Raw genomic sequence first — 18452 nt, 5'->3', positions numbered from 1 at the left:
AGGAGTTTATTCTGGTTCGGCCCCTTGCAGTGAAGGTAAAGGCCTAATCCAGTTTGAGGTGGTATTGTTTATGCCTTGATTACCAGGGAGCGAGTAAGCTTGACCTAGCTTTCGATCTGTTGTCTCTTGCCCTAAATCGCCGCCGGGTCGTCCCTTTATATAAACAGGTTGACGCCCTGCGGCTTACAGAGTCCAGGCCGGCTCATAAATGTGTCCGGCCTGGTGACTAATTACACTTGTGTCGGATGTGGGGTTCCGGCAAACCCTTATGGTTCGAACACTGGGGTGTGCACAAAGTCTCTCTCTCCTACCGATCTACGCTCTAGCTCGCTAAGATCTTGCGGATGAACTCATCGAACTCGCAACACAGAAAGACACGAGGTTTATACTGGTTCAGGCCACCGTTGTGGTGTAATACCCGACTCCAGTGTGGCGGTGGTGGATTGCCTCTTGGGCTGATGATGAAGGATACAAGGGAAGAACAGCCTCCTGAGGTTGAGGTGTTCTTATGCTTGTGAACTTGTGGCGTGAGGATTCGATCAGTTCAACCTGCCTCTACTTTGGTGGCTGGCTGTACTTATATAGGCCCTGGTCCTCTTCCCAAATATCGAGCGGGAAGGGAGCCAACAACGGCGGGTAAATTTGAAGGGGGACAGCTAGTACAAGCTATCCTGACAAAAGCGGTCTTCGCCTGCGAAAAGCCCTGGGGTGACGCCGTCTTGGGCTCCACGATGACCTCTGCCCGGCCGTCCTCCTGATCTTGGTCTCGTTGCACCAATATCGCAACCTTTGCCTGATGCATCGGTACTCTTCGCCTGCGCTGGCCTCCTTAGCACCAAAGAGGAAATAAGGACGGTACGCGGAGCGGCGCCAGCGTGGCACCCGACTGGTACCGTTCGTCATGGCTCACATCACGAGAGCCTCGTGAGGTTTGCCTTGCCTTGATATCTCCGCTCCTCGTGAGCCTGCCTAGCAAGGCCACTCTAGAGGAGGCCTTGCCTCGTCCGCCTCGCGATGCTTGGACCCTCGCGAGGGTCTTGGGCATCTTGTTGACGAAGATGGGCCGTACGGCCTGCCGCTTGGCCACATTGTGGTCTGCAGGCAGGCAAGTCTGGGACCCCATTCCCAGAACGCCGACAGTAGCCCCCAGGCCCAAGGTGCGCTCGGGCTTGGCTTCGTGGCGAAGCCAAGGGTCAAGTTCGGAGCACCGCAGGCCCCAAAAGCCTGCGGCCTCGGTCGACGCGTGGCGGTTGATTGGACGTGGGCGTCTCCGCTTCCGCACGCTGCCTCGGCAACTACACGACTTGACAAGTCCCTGCGACATGCAAGGAAAACCATAATTACCTGCGATCGTGGGAGACACCGGTTGGCCTTCTCTTGCTATAAATGGAGAGGGGGACGGAGCCCCTATTGCCCATCTCTACCCCGCTTGCTTGTTTCTCAGCTCCACTGCTCGCACTGCCACTGATGGCGCCATGAAAGAAGTTCTCTACCGCCGAGAAAGGAAAGGCCCCTCGTGAGGGCCTCGGTTCCCTGGCGCCCAAGCGTGGCCGCGGCCGTCCGCGCAAGCATGCCGCGACCCCCGCCGTGGCCCACCGTCGAGGTGGGATCGCGGCGCGCCGAGGGGATCGTCCCGTCCATGGTGGTTCAGCTGATGAGGGGAGGCGCGCGATGGTGGCGCGGCCTCCCTGCCCACGCTTCCATTCGGCTGAGGTGTCGCCGGAGTTCGTTGTCTGGTCGGAGAGCCCGACCGGTAATTGGCTCCAACTGCCGCGCTTCTTCGCCGGCGAACTGCTGGCCTCTAGTCCGGGTGGGCTCTGGCTGCAGGCGGACGGCTGCTGCAGCAGGGCCTCTTGGGTTGCGGTCGAGACTACCGCCGCGGGCAACATAGCCCTGGCCCGCGGCTGGCAGACATTCGCCCGCGCGCGCGGCCTGAGCAGGCGGTGGACCCTCCACTTTAGGTACGATGGTGAATTGACCCTCTATGTGAGGGTGTTCGGGGAACACGGTCGCCGCGCCGGGTGCTGCCCCGAGATGAACGTCGGTGAGGAGGTGCTCGGCCTTGGTGATGGTCGTGACAAGGACGAGGGCGAGCCTGCCCTCGGCGGCGACCGCGTCTCCTCCAGCTATGGTGGCTCTTCCTTCGGTGACAGCTCCAGCAGTGGTGGCCACGACCAACCGTTGCGCCGCCATGCCCGCTTCGAAGGAGGCAGCGGGTCATCTCGTCGTCGCGCCTCCGTGAAGCGCGAGGAGGGATCTGGCTAGCCTCGGGGCGTCGCCAAGGGCCTGCCTCTGCGGATTGCTGCATTGCTGCTTTGCTTAGTTTTTCTTTCTTTCCTGCATCGAAAAATGAAACCAGTATGGGCCTGGAGGGGCGTGTATCGAATTGTGGTTCCTTGGTTAATGCACTGTGCGTGTCGTTCCCATGCCGTGTTGTTGTTTTGTGCAAAGATAACTTAACCTGATGCGTTTGGGGCGCCCTTTCCCTCATGTGGTGTCTGCGTTGCTCGAAAACTGCAAAAAATTCGTGAGGAGGTGCACTAAAGGACTTGCCGTCCACCCAAGCCTTGACTTGGCGCCTTGTATCGCAGTAGCCTAGTGGCACGGATTAGGAGAGATGTGCCAGCTTCCAGACTCGAACGAGGCTGGCTCGCGAGAAGTCAAAGAGAAGAGAAATGCTCGCGAGGGCACCTGCCTAGCCCCGTCGCGAGGCATGTGAGAGAGAGAACATGAACAAACCAGAGCCGAAAAAGCGGTAAAAGGCTAGGGAACCAAATTAGAAGCAAACACCAAGAGCAACTCCGATTAAGGAAAAGCGAGCCAACTACGGAAAGCAAATGAAAAGCCGCGTCCGGCACCTAATCTTGTCTTCAAGTCTTCTCACCAGCGCGGAGCTAAGTGCTGTCCACTAGCCGTGGGAGGGAGCCCCAGGGCCTAAGGCCGGCGCTCCTGAGACTCCGGGGCGTGTACAGCCCCACTCATTATTACGTGAGAGTGTCACGGGCGGCGGTTCTTCACAGGCACCGGGCCTTCTTCACAGGCTCTGGGCCTTTCTTCTCAGGCTCTGGGCCTTGCTTCATGGATAGAACTTCCGGAGGTGCTGGATGTTCCAAGCGTTCTGGACGGGTATCCCGTCCCGCATCCCCAGGCGCGCCGCTCCCGGCCTGGATACATGGACGACCTAGAACGGGCCCTCCCACATGGGCGAAAGCTTGTGCAGCCCTTCCCTGGAGAGGACCCGCCTCAGGACGAGGTCGCCCACCTCGAGCGTCCTGGAGCGGATGTTGCAGCAGTGGTACCGCCGCAGCGCTTGTTGGTACCTCACCGCCCTCAATGCGGCTTCGCGTTGGCGTTCCTCCCCCAGTACGAGATCCATCCCCCGCATGGCGTCCTGCTGCCTTTCGTCGAACGCGAGGACCCGCGCGGAGCGATGCTTGACCTCGTGAGGGGGGACTGCTTCGGCTCCGTAGACCAGGAAGAATGGGGTCTCGCCCATTGCCTTGGTAGTGGTAGTACGGATGGACCACAGCACGGACTGGAGTTCGTCGTGCCAGCCCCTGCCGCAGGCCTCCAGCTACTTCTTGAAGGTCCTGGTTTTGAGACCCCTCAGGACCTCAGTTGGCGCGTTCGGCCTGACCATTGCTCCTGGGGTGAGCCACCGAAGCGTAGCAGATCTGCATTCAGCACAGTAGGTTTTGAAGAGGTTACTAGTAAACAGCGAGCCGTTATCTGTGATGATGCGGTTGGGGACCCCGAAGCGGCTCACGAGGCCTTTAATGAACTTGACAGCAGAGCCGGCTGGAATGGTACGGACGGCTTCCACTTCCGCCCACTTGGTGAACTTGTCGATGGCGACGTAGAGATAGTGGTAGCCCCCTGGCGCTCGTGGGAACGCGCCCAAGACGTCCAGCCCCCAGACCGTGAACGACCACGTGAGCGCGATGGTTTGGAGGCCCTGAGCAGGCTGATGGATTTGCTTGGCGTGGAATTGGCAAGCTTCGCAGGACTTCACCAGCTCGGCTGCATCGTTGAGTGCTGTGGGCCAATAGAATCCGCTGCGGAAGGCTTTGCCGACGAGGGTCCTTGACGATGAGTGATGTCCATAGTCCCCGCCGTGTATGTCAATCAGCAGCTCCCTTCCTTGATCGCTGGAGATGTAGCGCAGCGTGACGTCGTTCAGCCGTTTCCTGTACAACTCGCCATCTTGAATGCAGTATGCCGTGGCATGTCGGGCCACGCGCTCCGCGTCTTCTTCCTTCTCCGGCAGCGTCCCGTCCATCAGGTACTCCTTGAATTCCTTGGTCCAGCACTCCTCCTAGGGCTCGAGCACCAAGAGTAGCCGAGCTCCTGAGGTTGGGCCGCAAGCTAGGGCTCCCGTGGCCGGGGGCTATGGGAGCTCCTCCCGAGGCTGAGTCGTGCTTGAAAGAGGTGGCGTAGCCGATGGCTTGAAGAGCCGCTCTTCGAAGACGCCTGGCGCTTGCGGTTGCCGCTTGGATGCTCTCTTGGCGATGTCGTCGGCTTCCTTGTTGGTGCCCCGGGCCACGTGCTGCAGCTCCAAGCCCGAGAACTGCTTTTCCATCTTGCGCACCTCTGCAAGGTAGGCCTCCATGTGCTCGTCCTTTGGCTCGTAGACTTTTTTGGAGAAGTTGACGAGGAGCTGCGAGTTGCCCTTGACGGTAAGGCGCCTCACCCCAGAGCCACCGCAGCCTTCAGGCAAGCTATGAGGCCTTCGTATTCTGCGATATTGTTGGAGACCTTCTCGCCGTGCTGAAAGCAGAGTTGCACGGCGTAGTAAAGCTTGTCCTGAGTGGGCGAGATGAGCACTGCTCCAGCCCCCGCGCCGCGCGAAGGCGCCATCGAAATGCATGACCCAGCCGTCTGGTGCCTCACTTCCTGGGGAGGTGGACCGGTCTTCGCCTTCCTCAAGAGCCAGGGCATCTGTGCATTCCGCCACAAAATCGGCGAGCGCGGCTCCCTTGATGACCCTGGTGGTGCTGAACTCCAGCTGGAACGCTTGCAACTCGATGTTCCATTCCGCGACCCTTCCGGCTGAGTTTGGGCTCCCGAGTACCCTCTCCAATGGGTAGGATGAGACGACCTTGATGGGGTGCCCCTGGAAGTAGTGTCGCAGCTTGCGCGAGGCCACCAAGAGTGCGAGCAAGAGCTTTTGCAGCATGGGTAGCGTGCCCTTGCGTCCCGTAGTACGGTGCTGACGAAGTACACCGGGTGCTCGACGAGGGCTGGCACACTGTCAAGGCTTGGGTCCTGCGGATGTTGTGGCATATCCTGAGGTGGAGGGCTTCCTGAGATCTGACCGTCCTCAGGAGCTTTTGCGATGCTGCCCTGTTGTGCTTGGTCTTTCGCCGCTGATGGCCCTGCTGAGCCTTCCTGACCCTGCGCTGCATCAGCTCAGGCTTGGCGCGGCACACCCTTGTCTTGGCGCTCCTCCCAAACCGCCACCAGCGTCGCGTTGGCGGAGTACGGGGTGGCGGCAAGGTAGAGTACCAGAGGCTCGAGAGGCCGCGGTGCCACCATCACTGGGGGCTGGTGAGGTATTTCTTGAGGTCTTGGAAGGCCCGGTCGGCCTCCGGGGTCCACTCAAAGGGACCCTTCTTCTTCATGAGCTTAAAGAAGGGTAAGGCGCGCTCGCCTCGCTTGGAGATGAAACGCCCTAACGCGGTCACCCGCCCTGCTAGCTTCTGCATCTCCTTGAGGGTCTGTGGTGGGCTCATGTCTTCGATGGCCTTGATCTTCTCCGGGGATGCCTCGATCCCTCTGTGGGATACGACGAACCCTAGTAGCTTGCCGAAGGGGACGCCAAACACGCACTTCTCCGGGTTAAGCCTCAAGTTCACCTGGCGCAAGCTCTCAAAGGTCTCCTCCAAGTCTTGAATCAATGTCCTCGCCTCGCGAGATTTGACCACTATGTCATCAACGTAGGCCTCTGTGTTCCTGCCGAGCTGCCGCCCCAAGGCAATGTGCATCAGCTGCCGAAAGGTTGCGCCCGTGTTGCGCAGGCCGAAGGGCATGCAGGTGTAGCAGTACACCCCGCATGGTGTCAGGAAGGCCGTCTTCTCCACATCCTCCACCGCCATCTTGATTTGGTGGTATCCAGAGAACGCATCCAGGAAACATAGCAAGTCACACTCGGCGGTGGAGTCGACGATTTGATCGATGCGCGGAAGGGGGAACGGATCTTGGGGGCAAGCTATGTTAAGGTTGGTGAAGTCGACGCGCATCCGTTCCGTTCCACCTTTCTTTGGTACTACGACAGGGTTCGCCAGCCAATTTGGGTATCGAACTTCTCGAATGGTACCAGCCGCCTCCAGCTTGCCTGGTTCTTGGATGATGAAGGCCTGCTTCTCAGCGGACTGCCGTCTCGTCCGCTGCTTCACGGGGCGCATGTTGGGGCACACCCTCAGATGATGCTGGATCACCTCTCTCGGGACCCCTACTAGCTGATTGGGCTCCCACGCGAATCTCACCTTGTTTGCGCGCAAAAACCTCACCAAAGCTTCTTCTTGTCCCGGGTCAAGGCTGGTTCCTATGGTAAAGGTGGCTCCTGAAGACCCGTCCTCGTCAACCGGCACCTGCTTGGTCTCCGCCTTGTCTTGGGTGAACAACTGCTTCTTCTTGGTGGGCGCGGTCTCCTTAGCCTCGGGCGTACTGGCGCCGGCTGGCTGCGCTGCTGCCGTGGTCTTGAAGGCGAGCTTGAGCGCCGTCACGGCCTCCTTAGTGTCCCCCTTGATGGTGAGGACGCCCTTGCTCCCTAGCATCTTCATGAGGTTGTTGGCCGGGTGAGTCACTGCCATGAACTGAGCGAGACCGGGTACCCGAGTATGGCGTTGTACGGGAGACCGATAAGGGCGATGTCAAAGTCCACCAGCTCAGTGCGGTAGTTGTCACGCGTGCCGAAGGTGACGGTGAGGGGGATCTGACCCAGAGAGTGGGCAGCTCTGCCACCCACTCCCGAAAAAGGCTTTCTGAGGTTGAGCCGCTTGGGCGGCACGCGGAGGAGGCTGAAGGCTTCCACGGAGAGCAAGTTGAGGCCGGCACCACCGTCAATGAGGGTCTTGGTGACGGCCACGTTGCAGATGGTAGGTGTGCAGAGCATTGGGAGCATGCCAGAGCCGGCGGTGGAGCCCGCGGTGGTCTTCTGAATCGAAGGTGAGGTTGGCCTCCGGCGCAGCCCAACCCGGCGCAGCCCACGGGCGCTTGGAGGCCGCCCCAATCTGACGGAAGAAAGGCTTGACGTGGCGATCTGAAGGCGGTGCTTGAGAGCCACCCAGCAGCGCCGCGACCGCGTGGTGCGCTGGCACCGTGTAGTGCGCGGTGAAGAGGGCGCGGAGTTCCTCCCAGGACGCCACCGTGGACCTCGGGAGGTTGAGCAGCCAGGCGCGTGGCTCGCCGGTGAGGGCCATGGGGAACCAGTTGGCGATGATCTTGCCGTAACGCGGCGACATCTCCAGCTTGAATTTGGCTGGCCACTGCACTCGCCGCAGGGCAGGGGCCAGGGCTCGGTACCCAGACTACCTGCTGCTGGTGTCGGTCACAGAGGCGGGTGGCGGCGCACCTGCCATGGGAGCGAAGCGCGGCGGCACGGGCGCAGGTTGGTGGAGAGGAGCTCCGCCGCACCCCTACCTGGCGCGCCAAATGTTGGATGTGGGGTTCCGGCAAACCCTTAAGGTTTGAACAGTTGGGTGCGCGCGAAGTCTCTCTCTCCTACCGATCTACGCTCTAGCTCGCTAGGATCTTGCGGATGAACTCGTCGAACACGCAACACAGAAAGACACGAGGTTTATATTGGTTCGGGCCACCGTTGTGGTGTAATAACCTACTCCAGTGTGGTGGTGGTGGATTGCCTCTTGGGCTGATGATGAACAGTAGAAGGGAAGAACAGCCTCCTGAGGTTGAGGTGTTCTTGTGCTTGTGAACTTGTGGCATGAGGATTCGATCAGTTCAACCTGCCTCTACTGTGGTGGCTGGCTCTACTTATATAGGCCCTGGTCCTCTTCCCAAATATCAAGCGGGAAGGGAGCCAACAACGGCGGGCAAATTTGAAGGGGGACAGCTAGTACAAGCTATACTGACAAAAGCGGTCTTCGCCTGCGAAAAGGCCTGGGGTGACTGTCAGAGTAAATGGCCACGGGTAGCCTAACCGACTCTCCCTAGCTCTTCAAAAAATTATCAGGCTGACCGAGCCTTCAAGCATCCAAAGCACGGGGCCGCCTTCCCCTGGACGGCTATCTCCCCGGGCCGACTACCAGAAGGCGGCCCGGCCTCAAAACCTTCCCGAAAAGAACCACAAGATGGCCGACTCCAGGAAGCCGGCCCCAAGAGGACCGACTCCCAGAAGCCGGCCACGAAGAAGACCGACTCCAAGAAGCCGGCCATGAAGCAGATCGACTCCCAGAGGCCGTCCAAGACCGCACCCTCAAGGGCTGCACCCACATAATGGTGATGAGACGGGACGTGGCTACAGTACAGCTTGCCACCCCCTGAATCCCGGAGCACGCGTGGCCAAAGTGCGCCGTACGGGTCGGCCATCCCCCGTCCGGCGCGGCATTGTTGCCATGTTGACCATGACACCACCCATGACAGGCGCCATTACGGCCCGCGGGCGGCGGGCCCCTTCAGCTAGAGAGACGCTCGAAGGCGGCCAAGCACCCCCCCAGTCGGCCTGGGGCGTAGCGGCTCCTAAAAGCCGGCTACCTCCCTCCCTCGAAGTATGTGCATCATTAAGGAGACAAGACGAGGTAAGGCTATAGTGAGAGCCCGCAAGGCGGCGGCACTGTGGCCATGCTTACCTCGACAAAGCCCTCATCATCAGAGGCGAGGCCACAGTAACCATCCACCGACAAGACCCCCAAGCGGTGGGGCCGGCTTGTCGGCCAGGAGGGCGGCAGCCGGCGGGCCCCAGTGGTCGGCAGAGAAGCCGGCGAACACTGACACTGACGGCGGACCCGCGCCCAGCCGGATTACCATTGTATCCCTGGGGGGTTGGCCAATATAAAGCCCCCAGGGCACCCATGCAAAGGGTTGATCACTTAGAGTTTTAGACACCACATAGAGAGAAAAGGAGAGCTAGCCTTTCCCTTCTTCTTCCTCTAGCCAAACAGCTCAAGGAGCCTCTTGTAGCTACTTGTATTGATCTAGTGATCATGCGGAGACCCCGCAGAGCAGGACTAGGGGTGTTATCTCCACGGAGAGCCCCGAACCTGGGTAAGATTCGCCGGGGTTCATGTCTTCGCCTTATCCCGTTTCCAGGCACCGGCGATGTCTTACTCGCTCCCACAATGATAAGCCACCCGTTGGCATATGTCGCACCTACCACCCGACATTGGGCGCCCACCGTGGGCCCAGGTGCACCGTCGTCCGGAGACCTGTTCTAGACGGGAACCCTTTTCCTCCCCCGCGAGCGTAGCCAGCCCGCCACGCCCGATGGCGCTTGCCCCGACGCGCTGCAAGGCGTCGACGACGCCTGCGCGGCGAGCTGCCTCGCCGATCTTCTTGGCGAGGCTCGCATCTCCGACGAGCCTGCGTCCGACGCGGGCACAGACTGCCCTGAGAGCCGCCTCGTTAGCCTCCTCGACCAGCTCCACGTCTCCAGCGAGCTTGCTGTGGACTTGGAGTCGGTCGGCTCCACCGACCCGATGCTGGTCGACTCCGACACGGCATCGCTTGATGCCTTCCCCACCAACGTGGTTGTCACGCCCAATATGCGATACTATCCTAAAGAGACTCGAAGGTCCCACCAAGGATAGAACCGCATATTGACACGCTTTTGCAAGGTGGATATCATTACATCAACATTACATAATAGATGGGGATACATACAAGGCATACAAATGCCGTAAGAATACATCAATATATCATACATAAGATCAACATCCGACTACGGATGAAACACAAACAGAAGCTCAAACGACATCCACCCTGCTAGCCCAGGCTGCCGACCTGGAACCTATCCCCTGATCGAAGAAGAAGCAGAAGAAGAACTCCAAAACAAGCAACATCGCTCTCGCATCATGATCATCGTAAAACCTGTACCTGCAACTGGTGTTGTAGTAATCTGTGAGCCACGAGGACTCAGCAATCCCATTACCATGGGTATCAAGACTAGCAAAGCTTAAAGGGTAAGGAAGGGGTAAAGTGGTGAGGTCGCAGCAGTGACTAAGCAAGTATGGTGGCCAACTTATGCAAATAAGAGCGAGAAGAGAAGCAACGGAACGGTCGTGAACTAGTAATGATCAAGAAGTGATCATGAACTTCTACTTACGTCAAACATAACCCAAAAACCGTGTTCACTTCCCGGACTCCGCCGAAAAGAGACCATCATGGCTACACACGCGGTTGATGCGTTTTAATTGAGGTCAAGTGTCAAGTTCTCTACAACCTGATATTAACAAATTCCCATCTGCCACATAACCGCGGGCACGGCTTTCGTAAGATAATACCCTTAGCCCATGATAAGCTCTCACGGTCAACGAAGGATATTCCTTCTCCCAGGAAGACCCGATCAGTCTCGGAATCCCGGTTACAAGACATTTTGACAATGGTAAAACAAGACCAGCAAAGCCGCCCGATGTGCCGACAATCCCGATAGGAGCTGCACATATCTCGTTCTCAGGGCAACACCGGATGGGACATCCTACGAGTAAAACCAGACCTCGAGTTTCCACGAGGGGGCCCCGCAGTCTACTCAGTTCGGACCAGCGCTTAGAGAAGCACTGGCCCGGGGGGGTCAAAATAAAGATGACCCTCAAGAGCGCGACTCCCAAGGGAAAAAGGCTAGGTGAGGCAAATGTAAAACCAAGGTTGGGCCTTGCTGGAAGAGTTTTATTCAAAGCGAACTGTCAAGGGGGTCCCATAAATCACCCAACTGTGTAAGGAACGCAAAATCAAGGAACATAACACCGGTATGACATAAACTAGGGCGGCAAGAGTGGAACAAAACACCAGGCATAAGGCGGAGCCTTCCACCCTTTACCAAGTATATAGATGCATTAATTAAATAAGAGATATTGTGATATCCCAAGAGAAACATAATCCAACATGGAGCAATCTTTATCATCACCTGCAACTAGCAACGCTATAAGAGGGGCTGAGCAAAGTGGTAACATAGCCAAACAATGGTTTGCTAGGAAGGGTGACAAAGGTTAGAGGTTCATGGCAATTTGGGAGGCTTGAAGAGCAAGTGATAGGTAGCGCAGCATGGCGATAGAACGAAGCAACTAGCATAGCGATGATAGTAGTGAGATACAAGGTGACAGTCATCTTGCCTGAAATACCACTAGGAAGAAGAACGAGTCCATGAAGAAGATGAAGCCACGAAGACGAACGAATCCTCATGATCGCAACGACACGGGAACTATCGAGAAGAAGCACACAACATGGTAAACACACTAGACATGAACAAGGCATGATGCTCAACCAAGTATGATGCATGACAAGGCTATATGAAGCTACTCATGGCAAGATATGATGCATACAAGAACAACACATCAAAGCAAGTTTAAATGAGGCCAGAAACAACATAGAACAAATCCGGTAAGTGCTCATATGCAAATTTTGAAATTGGTCCAGATCTGAATAACCTTACGTTCAAGTTGTTCAACAGCAAGTTTAAATGCACCAAGACAATCTACACGAAATTCTAGTCAAGTTACATATAAAGTTCATTAGATTCGGAGCTACGGCCTAGAAGATATGAGCAAAACAAGTTAAACATGGCATTGATGCAAAATGCATTCAAACATCAAGCAAACACACTCAAGATAAATATGCAACATGATAATATGAAACTACATGCAATTCTAAGTAAGTTTCATATAGAGCATGCTCAAAACGGAGCAACGGTGCAACACATACACTCCAAACAAGACATAACAACAATCTGTTCAAAACAGCAACTAGGCATATTGCAAGCATCATGAAAATATGCTACTGTACCTCAACATGGAACAAAAGGAATGGGCATGATGTAAAGGTAAAGGATTACAAAACATGAACAATGAGCTACCTCCATAAATCACTAGAACATGCTCAAAAGGACATGGCAAGATTGCAAATAATAACAGTTTCACAGACTTGGCAGAAATCCAGGACATGGCAGAAATAACATCAGGTTGCAATGTTTAGAGCTATCAAATGACATGCTACAGGAATATATCATGGCAAATGAAAGCATGACATGATTCCACTCAAAGCATATAACAAATGTCCCTTAATGAACATGAGCCAAAAAGGCACAAAAGATATGATGGCACCATGGTAAACATAGCAAGTTTTATAACCAGATTCAGACTTGGAAGAAAAACAGAGCATGGCAGAAATAATGATAAGTAGGCATGTTCGTGAGCTTCAACCACTCACCACAGAGCAATACATGGCATAACAAGGTAACCATCAGTAAGATGGCACAACTATGAAACTAAAAATGGCAATAGCATAGTCATAGGGTGCATGGATCGCTAGCAAAACACATGGCAATAACGAACTTCATGTTAACAGTCTGACAGCAACATTACTTAGCAAGTTTGGAGCATGATTACGACAAGCTAGAGCAGGCTATAAATGCAAAAAAGGGCATGGATGGATATAGCATAACATGTATAACAAAACATCCTTAGTGAACATGTCCAGATTATGCATAGAATGACTAGTAGAATCAGGTTTACACGGCATCACAACATAACAGACTCAGACTTGGCAGAAATGACTGTCACAGAAATCAGCAACATCATGGAGGCTACTTTGCATGCTTGTGCTTGTCACCACATAGATCACAAAAATACATGGCATACACCTCTAGAAAGATGACATGGAATAGATCAAAACCCCTGTAGAGCTCATGCCCATAAAATGCACACGTCAATTGCAACAAAAATAACAAATCACCAAGTTCTGTTAAGTAACAGCAGTAAACATCACATAGCACTCTTGCATCAGAGATTTGGGCATCAAGACGGACTCAAACAGGCATGGCACAATGGAACAAAATGAAGAGCATCTCGAGGCGAACATTTTGATATATCATGCACGCAAAACGGAGCAGGATGCAATGAGATATGGTGCGATGAACATGAGCATATGAGATGATATAACAGGGACAGCAGATTTGAAGAGAAAAAAAATAGACGCGCGCGAGAATACTAAATGACGCTTAGGCAAGGTTTAGGCGGGGAGGCTCACCAGCCGGCCGCTGGGCCGGAGGGGAAGGAGAGGCGGGCTGAGCCTCGCGGGCCAGCACGGGGGGAGGCCCACGGGGGCGAGCGGAGCGCTGCGGCGTCTCCCTCGATCCGATCGGGACCAGGAGGCAGGGCGGCGGCGCCCGATGGCGATCCCAGCGAGGGGCGGCGGTGGCTGTCCAGATCCGGCCAGCTGACGCCGGATCCGGGCACGGCGGTGACGGAGGTGGCTCTGCGGGGTGCGGCGAGCGCGCAGGGCCGGCTGCGGGCACGGGGCGCGCGGCGGCGCCGGCGCACGGGCGCGGACGCCGAGGCGGCGAGGTCCGAGGGACGGTGGCGGAGACTGGCGGGGGGGCTGGATCCGGGAGGCGGCGCGGGGAGATGGGCCGGGAGGGCCCGATCCGGTTTCCCCGGGCCGCGGCGGCGGGGACGGGGACGGCGGGGGAGCGGACATGTCCGGCGGCGCGAGGGGAGCGGGCTAGGGTTTGGACTGCGCGAAATTTCGGGGAGGGGCACAAATATATAGGTAGAGGGAGCTAGGAGAGTCCAAATGAGGTGCGGTTTTCGCCCACACGATCGTGATTGAACGACCGAGAGCATGGAGGGGGTTTGGATGGGCTAGTGGGCTTTGGTGGAAGGGTGTTGGGCTGCAAAGAGAGAGGTGTTTTGGGCTACGCGGTTAACCGTTGGGGCATCAAACGACCTCCAAATGGAACGAAATTTGACGAGCGGTCTACTGGTGCTATACCAAGGCCACTCGGCAAATCTCGACCCATTTTGAGAATGTTTTTCTCCCACTCATGAAACAAGGTCTGAGAGGGGCGACGGGCGCGTGTGAGAGTGTCGGATCGCGAAACAGACAACGGGGAAAAAGCTCGGATGCATGAGACGAACACGTATGCAAATGAGATGCGCATGATGACATGGCAAAGTGAAAAACGCAAGCGAATGACATGGCAAAGACGATGAATAACTGGCACACACCTGGTGCATCGGATCCGGGGCGTTACAGTGGTGATCATCGACGACCCTCTCACTCGAGCCGACAATGGCAGCAGCGCTGTCACTGAGGTGTTGGTCATCAGCCACGGCGCCGTCTCCGGCGAGAACGCCCACGACGCCCTACAAGCGGCGCTCCACGACTTGTCCGTCCCCATCCCGGCCGACGCCGACGCCGAGCATCCATGAGACGCCTCACTAAGGCTCACCAGCGCGAAGTCGACCGCGCCTCCTTCGGTACGCCACCTCCTGGCGGGCCAAGCCGAGCCGGCTTCGTCAAGAAGCGCGGCGCAGGCATCGCCGGCATGCTGGGACCAGACCGCTCAGTCTACGCCACGCCGCTCGAGAACCTGCATGCCACTCAGGTGGCCGGAGATGAGCTGAACGGGCTGGGGGCTGACGAGCTCCCCTACATGACTAAACGCATCCAGCAGCTGATCGACGCGGCCGCAGGGCAGCATGAAGCCAGCGCCAGCGCTGAGAGTCCTCACCCACGCCGAGAGCACAGCGCGACATCCCGGACGCCGACTGCAGACGGCGCCCGCACGAGGAAAGACAAGGAGCCGGCTGCTAGCCGCAGCCGGACTTTGCTCACCATCGAGCGCGTCGCAGAAGGCCGCCCTCGAGCTCTGGAACGACGAGGCGATCCGCCTCCTCCCCCACCTCGTGGGGAGAGATATCCCACCCTGCCGCCTGTCACGCATCCGACTCTCGGCGGCCGACTAGGCCACCACGAAGGAGTCGGCGAGAATGACGCCCGCCACCGGATCGACCGCCTAGCGCGATCCCTGGCGCTAGAAGAAGATGATGATGTCGGCCCGCCTTGCTTTGGCCCCCGCATCCGCGACGAGCCCTTCCCCAAAGGGTCCTCGCTCCCAAGAGACACACCAAAATACAATGGCTCCATGAAGCCGGAAGACTGGCTGATCGACTACTCCACTGCAGTCAGCATAGCGAATGGCAACAGGCGCGTTGCCGTGAAGTACGTCCCGCTCATGCTTCAAAGCACGGCACACACTTGGCTGAACAGCCTCAAGCCCTACAGCATCAACAGCTAGCTAGACATCACGGAAGTCTTCATCCGCAACTTCACCAGTACGTACAAGCGGCCTCCTAAGCCACGCCAGCTCTCCTTGTGCGTCCAAGGGCCCAGCGAATCAACTCGCGACTGCCTCACGCATTGGGCCGAGCTCCGCAACTCATGCGAGGGGGTGCACGAGGTCCTGGCCATAGAGTACTTCACCGCCGGGTGCCGAGAGGGCAGCCTCCTCAAGCACCGACTCCTCTGCGACGAGCCGACTACCCTCGATGAGCTGCTGATCATAGCAGACAAGTACGCCACTGCCGACTCCTCGATGAAGACCGAGCTTCGAGTGGATGCCTCAGGGAAGGTGCTCGCTCCGGCTCCCAAGACGCCGGCTGGCGACTCCAACCGACGCCCTTACCAGAACGACAACAAGCGCAAGGCCCCCATGCCGCCTTCCACCAATCGGCAAGTAGCCACAGTCGAAGACGAACAACCCGAAGAGCGGCCCGCTCCCAAGAAGCAGAAGGGCGGTAGGCCGGCTTGGCAGCCGGCTTTCTCCTACGAGCAAACCCTTGACGCCCCCTGCAAGTTCCACAGCGGTGCGAAGCCGTCCAACCACACGACACGGAAGTGCCATTGGCTCACACGGATCTCCAAAGGCGAGGGGCTGGTGCCGCCTCCGCCTGCTCGCCCGCCGCCTCTGGCCCCTCAGCAACCGGCTGTTCGACCGGCAGCCGGAGCCATTCAAGATGAGTTCCCAGATGAGCACGCCGCCTACGTCGTCTTCACAAGCCAAATCGAAGACAGGCGCAGTCGGCGCCGTCAGCACCAAGAAGTCAATGTAGTCGCCTCCAACAACCCAGAGTTCATGCATTAGTCTGAGAAGCCCATGAGCTGGAGCCAGGGCGATCACCCAGAGGTGATGCCGTCTCCTGGTTCCTATGCATTGGTGTTGGACGCCACCCTCGCGACAGAAAGGCGAGCCGCCCGTTTCTCCCGTGTGCTGATTGACGGCGGGAGCAATATCAACATACTGTACCGTGACACCATGGAGAAGCTGAACCTCAAGACGAGGCAACTCATGCCAAGCAGGACTGTGTTCCATGGCATCATACCCGGCCTGTCCTGTTCCCCAATTGGCAAGATCAAGATGGATGTTCTCTTCGGAGACAAGGATCACTTCCGCCGAGAGGTGATCTGGTTTGAAGTGGTGGATCTAGAGAGCCCTTACCATGCATTGCTTGGCCGACCTACCCTGGCCAAGTTCATGGCTGTGCCCCACTACGCCTACCTCAAGATGAAGATGCCGAGTTCAAAAGGGATCATCACCATAGCCGGAGACTAGAAGAAATCCTCCGAGTGTGCTGCATCCAGCAGCCGGCTGGCCGAGTCCCTCGTGATTGCTGAAGAGAAGAAGATGTTGGATCGAGTCATGGCCATGGCCGGCAAGCAGCCGGCCCTGTCCCCTGACCCAAAGGAATATGATGCTCAAGGCTCCTTCCACCCGGCCAAGGAAACAAAGAAGATACCGTTGGACCCGGAGAACCCGGAGAGGTTTGCTGTCATTGGGGCAAACCTGGACAGTAAATAGGAAGGCGAGCTTGTCAACTTCCTCCGTGAGAATCGGGACATCTTTGCATGGTCCCCAAAGGACATGCCGGGTGTTCCAAAGGATTTCGCCGAGCACAAGCTACACGTTCGAGCAGATGCAAAACCAGTCAAGCAACCTCTCCGCCGACTGTCGGAGGAGAAGAGAAGGATAGTAGGTGAAGAGATAGCCCGGCTCTTGGCAGCCGGCTTCATTATGGAGGGGTTCTTTCCAGAATGGTTTGCCAACCCGATCCTGGTATTGAAGAAAAACAACAAATGGCGCATGTGTATAGATTACACCAGCCTCAACAAAGCCTGCCTCAAAGATCCGTTTGCGCTACCCTGAATTGACAAGTAGTAGACTCCACAGCCGGATGCGAGCTGTTGAGTTTCTTGGATGCCTACTCAGGCTACCACCAGATCAAGTTGGATCCAGCCGACCGCCTGAAGACCGCCTTCATCACACCATTCGGAGCTTTCTGCTACCTGACTATGACATTCGGCTTGAGAAATGCCGGTGCCACTTTTCAGCGTTGCATGTAGAAATGCCTTCTCAAGCAACTCGGCAGAAATGCCCACGTCTATGTAGACGATATTGTGGTGAAGACGGAGAAGCGCGGCACCCTGCTGGAAGACCTCAGAGAAACATTTGCCAACTTGCGCCGGTTCCAAATCAAGCTCAACCCTGAGAAGTGCGTGTTCGGAGTACCAGCTGGCCAGCTTCTAGGCTTCTTCGTCTCTGCACGCGGCATTGAGTGCAACCCAGCGAAGATCAAGGCCATTGAGAGAATGGAGATTCCTACCAAGCTGCGAGACGTCCAGAAGTTTACCGGGTGCCTGGCCTCCCTAAACCGCTTCATCAGCCGGCTAGGAGAGAAGGCTCTCCCCCTGTACCGACTCATGAAGAAGTCCACCCACTTCAAGTGGAACGACCAAGCAGACCAAGCTTTCCACGAGCTGAAGAAGATGCTGACCACGCCGCCTGTCCTGGCAGCGCCGACTGAGAAAGAGCCCATGCTCCTTTACATTGCCGCGACTAGCCGAGTGGTCAGTACAGTTATTGTGGTCCAACGCCCGGAAGAAGGCCGGGCTCAGTTAGTCCAGAGACCGGTGTATTATTTGAGCGAAGTAATATCCACCTCGAAGCAAAACTACCCGCACTACCAGAACATGTGCTATGGAGTATACTTTGCTGCCCAAAAGCTGAAGCCCTACTTTCAAGAGCATCCCATCACGGTCATATGTACTGCCCCGCTCGCCGTGATCATAGGCAACCGGGATGCATCCGGCCAGGTGGTTAAGTTGGCCATTGCACTGGCTCCTTACACGATCTTCTACCAGCCCCGCACCGCCATCAAGTCCCAAGTGTTGGCCGACTTCCGTGTCGACTGGGCCGAGACCCAGTACCTACCGCCGGCTCCCGACTCCACTCATTGACAGATGCACTTCGATGGATCCAAGATGCGCACCGGCTTGGGAGCCGGCATCATCCTCACCTCTCCCAAGGGCGACAAACTCAGATACACACTGCAAATTCATTTTGCCGCCTCCAACAATGTGGCCGAGTACGAGGCGCTCATACACGGTCTCCGGCTAGCCAAAGAGCTCGGCATACGCCGGATCCTGTGCTATGGCAACTCGGATCC

The sequence above is a fragment of the Aegilops tauschii genome, chromosome 4, assembly GCF_002575655.3.
Source record: "Aegilops tauschii subsp. strangulata cultivar AL8/78 chromosome 4, Aet v6.0, whole genome shotgun sequence".
Lineage (NCBI taxonomy): Eukaryota > Viridiplantae > Streptophyta > Magnoliopsida > Poales > Poaceae > Aegilops > Aegilops tauschii.
The sequence above is the reverse complement of the archived record's forward strand: the minus strand, read 5'-3'. Positions refer to the sequence as shown.